The sequence below is a fragment of the Schistocerca americana genome, chromosome 7 (assembly GCF_021461395.2).
Source record: "Schistocerca americana isolate TAMUIC-IGC-003095 chromosome 7, iqSchAmer2.1, whole genome shotgun sequence".
Lineage (NCBI taxonomy): Eukaryota > Metazoa > Arthropoda > Insecta > Orthoptera > Acrididae > Schistocerca > Schistocerca americana.
In genome coordinates this window covers 565,457,730-565,464,641 of record NC_060125.1, presented here as the reverse complement: position 1 = coordinate 565,464,641, position 6,912 = coordinate 565,457,730, and the positions used below count along the sequence as shown (strand labels likewise).

At 45.1% G+C, this 6,912-nt stretch overlaps 1 pseudogene; it reads right to left on the bottom strand.

Moving 5' to 3' along the window:
* Nucleotides 1–1,902: 1,902 nt before the first annotated feature.
* LOC124623328 lies at nucleotides 1,903–2,020 on the bottom strand (annotated as a pseudogene).
* Nucleotides 2,021–6,912: the final 4,892 nt, after the last annotated feature.

Here is a 6,912-nt window from a genome sequence, read left to right as displayed (position 1 = left end):
TCCGAATCGTTTGACAAATCTTAACTGTTTTTCATCCAGAAGAATTTTTATAAATTCCTCACTAAAGGAGATGTAATCTCTTTTCGAAGCTATATTAATTACAAAGATATCGTTATTAAATTTCCTTCTTCAGACTGAAGTAAGGAAATTACTGCTGCATCACAAATCGCATAAACATCAATTTAACTGAGTTTCACTTCCAGTATCTAGGATTTTCCTGTTTTGAACATCAACCTGATTGCTATCTTATGCGAATGTTCGGGTTGGTATACTGAACTGTCAGGTCAGGCAGGTAGGATGCTCCCATATCACACTGCGAGGGGCGTGTGGCTACATGTTCGGAGCCGGCCGGGGTGGCCGAGCAGTTCTAGGCGCTTCAATCTGGAACCGAGCGGCCGCTACGGTCGCAGGTTCGAATCCTGCCTCGGGCATGGATGTGTGTGATGTCCTTAGGCTAATTAGGTTTAAGTAGTTCTATGTTCTAGGGGACTTATGACCTCAGATGTTGAGTCCCATAGTACTCAGAGCCATTTGAACCATTTTACATGTTCGGAGTAGATGAGAAAAGTTTAATTTAAGACTGAGTGTACTTGGCTCCAATTAGCTGGAACAGTTCGCCAACTCGAATGCAAATAATGTGATATGTAAGGAAGTTTAACATTTAACCATTTATACCAGAGCCTTGAAAGAAAATTAATTTCACAAATGGGATAAATACATAAAACAAAAAATTTAGGTGAAAAATCATGAAAACCTAGACAGGAACAAGAATCATAATTTAAAGTTGACAATTATACTGTAAAATTACATCAGTAGCTGTAACAGATACGAAGTCTCAAGAGAAAGAGGCCATGAACACTCTCATAAAATTCCAATTTTGTCATCAAGTGATCGAAATCACGACCGTCTGCTACAGTAGACATTTAAAACCGAATTCCGTCCTGTGTCGGAATACCTAACGGTACTGACCGACTGCCGTGTCATCCTCAGCTTACAGGGGTCACTGGACGCGCATGCGAAGGGATGTGTGGGCAGCACCCGGCGTTCCCCGCCGTTGTCAGTTTTCGTGACCGGAGACGCTACCTCTCAGTCAAGCAGCTCCTCAGTTTGCCTAACAAGGGCGAAGTGTGCCCCGCTTGCCAGCAGCGCTCGGTAGACCGGACGGTCATCGATCCAAATACTAGCCGAGCACTAGAGCTCTTAACTTCGGTGATCTGACGCGAACCGGTGTTACCACTGTAGCAAACCGTTGGTACAGTACTCATTTGCTTTATGGATGATTCGGGAGGGATGAAAAAATAAGCTGAAGAAAGCCTTTTTAACGTCAGCACTTTCTTCTAGAAAAATTATTTTATGCTTTTTCAATAAAATGTTGTAGTGGTAATAACGATATTAGAATGCGGGTGCTTCAGCCCCCCTATTGAATTAAGTTTTTAGTAAATATTTGAAATACGTTATTCAAGGTATAGTGGCGCGTAGCCGGTAGTGGTTGTTGAAATTAGTGCAAGGATATATAAATAAATTCCTAATTAGTTCAAAACATGCTGGCTGTGACACCAGAGATTTTCACTGAAATAGCTTTCTAAAAGTTAAAGGAATTGTTAAGATGTTTAGTTCCATACCAGTAGCGACAAGGAACTCCTACAATAATGACCAACGAGTTTACACAACGTGATTAATAAACTAAACTAAACTGCGTCCGAACAGACCTTGGAAGTCCCGAAGATACTGACCGGCCGCCGTGTCATCCTCAGCCCATAGGCTTCAGTGGGTGTGGATATGGAGGGGCATGTGGTCAGTACATCACTCTCCCAGCCGTATGTCAGTTTACAAGACTGGAGCCGCTACTTCTCTGTCAAGTAGCTCCTCAGTTTGCCTCACAAGGGCTGAGTGCAGCCCGCTTGCCAACAGCGCTCGGCACACCGGATGGTCACCCATCCAAGTGCTAGCCCAGCCCGACAGCGCTTAACTTCCGTGATCTGACGGGAACCGGTGGTACCACTGCGTCAGGGCCGTTGGCCAGCGTGATTAATGACTGAGATAAAAATATCGAGTTGGGTTTTTCCAAGTCGATCTTTGCCAGATTGTAGCTACTGAAACACATTCTCCTATGTAATTAGGTGCGTCAATCTTCGACAAGTAGCTTAACTTACTTGTGTTGCCACATGACCACAATCTCCGCATGTGAATATCTATGTTGCTGATTGTTACACATCACTACGTCGTACCGTACCACATTTGGTTCGTGCTGGCATTTCGTAGCGGAATGCGAAGACTGTGAAGCAGGTCATTTGCAAAGCAAAAATATGAAACATGTCGTTGAAGAAAATATTGTTTCTCGTCATAGTCGATACAACTACTGAAATTATATTGAAATGTAAAATTTGATTTAAAAGTTTAATTTTTATGGTGTTCTAGCCATAACTTGAAAGACACTTCGTCCAGGGTATTGTGCTGCTTTCAGATTGTGACCACATCATGACCGCGTGAACTTTAAGCGGCTACCCTCTTTGGAAATCGACTTTACGCTACCTCACGATAATTACGTATCACTGATTTTTGTTTTACAGATTGTCACTTATTTCTACAGATCTTCTTCAGAAAGTAATCATGTGTAGTGTACATGCTTTTTTATTAATAGCACAATAATGCCTTAGAAAGGTGCCAGTTTTCGAGTGCACTAAATCCTTTGCCCTTTAGTGAGCATCCGACTTCTGGTCAATTTGTCCATGAAGATGCACTACTATAATGTTAAGATTCAAACAGAATAGTATTCAAGTTCCTGAGTCATCAAGATGAATAGTTTTGCCCATGGTTTCCAAAAATAGGTTAACAAGATAGTAGACTGGTTTCTTGGGTAAGCTAGGCCACTCCATTTCCCAGTCATATCTTAATACGGTAGTTGTCTGCCTACTCGAACCTGTACGTCAAAGTGTCGTTACGATTACCTTTCTTTTTTCTTTAATAGGAGCCACATTGGAAACTTTTTCCCACAGACAGTGTCATCTTCATTACGAAATTGTGACGTTCTCGTTCTGAGAAAGCTACTAAGCACCTATGTTTCATCGCACTCATACATATTAACTGTTTACTCCGTTCGGTAGCTCAGCGTATCACCTACCTCCTTTCCTGGATATTTAGATTAACGATTTCTAAGAGATTTCTCGCAACTCGGCATGGCGGCTTTGTTGGTGAAGACGGCATTTTTACGTTTCGAGTAAAAATTTCCGTTCTCTGTTAAAAAACGAAGATTTTTGTTTTAATTTAAATTTCCGGAGTTTCATTTTTTGGTTTGCGGCTCTTGGGAGGACCATTGACGGCACTGAACCCAGCGCGACCAGTAGGAATACTAGTGAACGTCAGAGAGGCGAGAAAAGGCGCAAAAGTAAAAAGAAGTGTGGCAAGGGGCCAGACTAAAAATCCAGAGGTATCGAGTTCGACCCTCGCCCAGTCACAAAATTTCTGTACGTCATTTATCAATTCTTTCACCACCGGTAATGTTTAATGTTGTGAAAAGTACCGAGTTACAACGTTGTGCGGAATCCACCTTAAACTGTAGGTCCCTCTGTAACCGGTTGGTTAGTCAGTTCATAGGTCAGAGGAAGGCAACGACATAATACTCCCAATAGGTCTAGCTGGCCGTTGTGGGCGAGCGGTTCTAGGAGCTTCAGTCTTGAATCACGCGACCGCTACGTTCGCAGGTTCGAATCCTGCCTTGGGCATCGATGTGTGTCATGTCCTTAGGTTAGTTAGGTTTAAGTATTTCTAGGTTCTAGGGGACTGATGACCTCAGATGTTAAGTCCCATAGTGCTCCGAGCCATTTGAACCAATAGGACTATGCCTAGTAAAGTACTGTGGTGTTCAAAACAGTCTTCGTAATGATGACTGCTTTATTTTTGCCCTGCGCGTATCATGTCAGGCCAACGGGCAGAGCACTAGACTGTGGCTCTGGTGGCCCGGGTTCGGTCCTGGATAGCGTCAAGAATTTCTTCCTCGTTTCAGTCTCTCGAGGTCGGCCACACAGCATGCTATCAAAATGTGTACCGATGATCTTTTCCGGGATGGTAAAAGATGACCGATGTGGTCACAAGCCCTGGAGAGGCGCTGCTGGCTATGTCGTGCTGTTAACAAAGACACTGTCGTCAGTCGTCTGTTGTCGAAGCCCATTAACGCCAAATTTCTTCGCACTGTCCTAACGGATAGGTTAGTCGTAGGTCGCACATTAATTTCTTCAGTTATGTCATGGAGTGTTGCTTGTCTGTTAACGCAGACAATTCTACGAAAAAGCGACTGCTCTCGGTCGTTAAGGGAAGACCGTTGGCCACTGCATTGTCGTGGTGAGAAGTAACGCCTTTAGTTTTGTATTCTCGGTACACTCCTGACACTCTGGATCCCGGAATACTGAATTCTCTAACGATTTCCGAAATGGAATGTCCCATGAGTCAAGCTCGAACTACCATTACGCGTTCAAATACTGTTAATGGCCATTGTGTGGCCATAATCACGTCGGAAACCTTCTCACAGAAATCACCCGGATTCTAATGACGGCTCCGCAACTGCACGGCCCTTTTATACCTTACGTACGCTTCACTACTGCCATGTGATATGTGCCTATCGCTATCTCGTGACGTTTATCACCTCAGTGTACATCGTAAATCACGAGAGGCAGCAGCAGCAGCTTCGAGATTATTAGCAATTTGGTTCCTCACACACGAGACAGTGCTGATAGTGAGTATTCTCGGCTGGAATTGTCGAGTTGCATGTTTTGTGAGGAGACATAAGCCAGCGCCGGATTTTACGCGCGGCAGCTGCCGTAAACCTGAGTCGCGGTCGTAAATCACTCGACGACAGTGGCTGAGTCGCCAGCCGGCGCGGCGGTGACCCGAGCCGAGCCGAGCCGTGACGCGCGACACCTGCTGTCAGCAGCTATTTGTTGTCGGCCGCGCGCCAGCCCTGCCCGGGTTATATTTACCGCCGCGTCCTCGCGACAGCAGCGCTGATTGTCGGGCGACGCCTCCCAGGAGTTCGGGATAAACGGCTTGGAAGGCGGCCAGGCAGGCGGTCCTAAACGGCGAGGCGCGCTCTGTTCGTTAATGGCTAATCAGGCATAGCGCGCGCTTGTTGTTGTCGCAACACAACGGCGGATCACGTGTACTCTCTGGTAAGTTTTTCTCTCACAAATAAATATCCTAAATTAGCCTTCCTTAAACTCTTACAGTTAACTATGTCTGTCTATTTCCACCCTATCTAATCGCACATCCTTTTCTCTGTTAACAATTCTCGTACCACTGCTGGTGGGTCCCAAGGCTCCATCCTTTTCTGTCCTTTATCACTTGCCTTGACCACCTCCTTCTTCAGTGATACGAAATTTGACGAGGTGTCGGTGTCATATGTAGTCTAGAATTCTGTAAAGACGAGTATACTGTGAATTCCTGATAACATGTTCTAGATAAGCGGTTTTGTTGCAAATCGGATGAGCATTGTCAGAGATCAAGAGTCGGGACGGAGGCGGTAGGAGTTGCGTAGGATCCAGAGAAAGGGTGAGCTGGAGCTTCCGTTTGTAATGAAAAGGTGGGATGTGCTCTTACCGATGGGTAGATCTCGGCAGCTATTGTATGACCTTGGAAAAGAAGGCTGTTGAAATGATTCTGGAAAAGATTGTGGAGTGTATAGCGATGTACAGAAGACAGGAGGTTGTGATGGGGCCTTGACAGAAAGTTAAGGCGATCATGCATTGGGTATGCAGTGGGATGTTGGGATTCGATTTTACACACCACAACGGACTGGTGATGTCATTGGAGGTGTCTGTTAAGAAACGAGACATTTATGAACAGGCACCGGATCTTGCATAGCAGGAGAATCATGTACAAAAACCATTATGGAACGTATAACGTTAAAATAAATATAGTTGAGACATGAAATCTCGTAGGAGGCAGGCGACCATGGTTATACAGGGTGTTACAAAAGGGTACGGACAAACTTTCAGGAAACATTCCTCACACGCAACTAAAGAAAAGATGTTATGTGGACATGTGTCCGGAAACGCTTAATTTCCATGTTAGAGCTCATTTTAGTTGCGTCAGTATGTACTGTACTTCCTCGATTCACCGCCATTTGGCCCAATTGAAGGAAGGTAATGTTGACTTCGGTGCTTGTGTTGACATGCGACTCATTGCTCTACAGTACTAGTATCAAGTACTTCAGTATGTAGCATCAACAGGTTAGTGTTCATCACGAACGTGGTTTTGCAGTCAGTGCAATGTTTACAAATGCGGGGTTGGCAGATGCCCATTTGATGTATGGATTAGCCGTGGCGCGGTACGTTTGTATCGAGACAGATTTCCAGAACGAAGGTGTCCCGACAGGAAGACGTTCAAAGCAATTGATCGGCGTCTTAGGGAGCACGGAACATTCCAGCCTATGACTCGCGACTGGGGAAGACCTAGAACGACGAGGACACCTGCAATGGACGAGGCAATTCTTCGTGCAGTTGACGATAACCCTAATGCCAGCGCCAGAGAAGTTGCTGCTGTACAAGGTAACGTTGACCACGTCACTGTATGGAGAGTGATACGGGAGAACCAATTGTTTCCGTACCATGTACAGCGCGTGCAGGCACTATCAGCAGCTGATTGGCCTCCACGGGTACACTTCTGCGAATGGTTCATCCAACAATGTGTCAACCCTCATTTCAGTGCAAATGTTCTCCTTACGGATGAGCCTTCATTCCAGCGTGATCGAATTGTAAATTTTCAAAATCAACATGTGTGGGCTGACGAGAATCCGCACGCAATTGTGCAATCACGTTATCAACACAGATTTTCTGTGAACGTTTGGGCAGGCATTGTTGGTGATGTCTTTATTGGGCCCCCTGTTCTTCCACCTACGCTCAATGGAGCACGTTATCATGA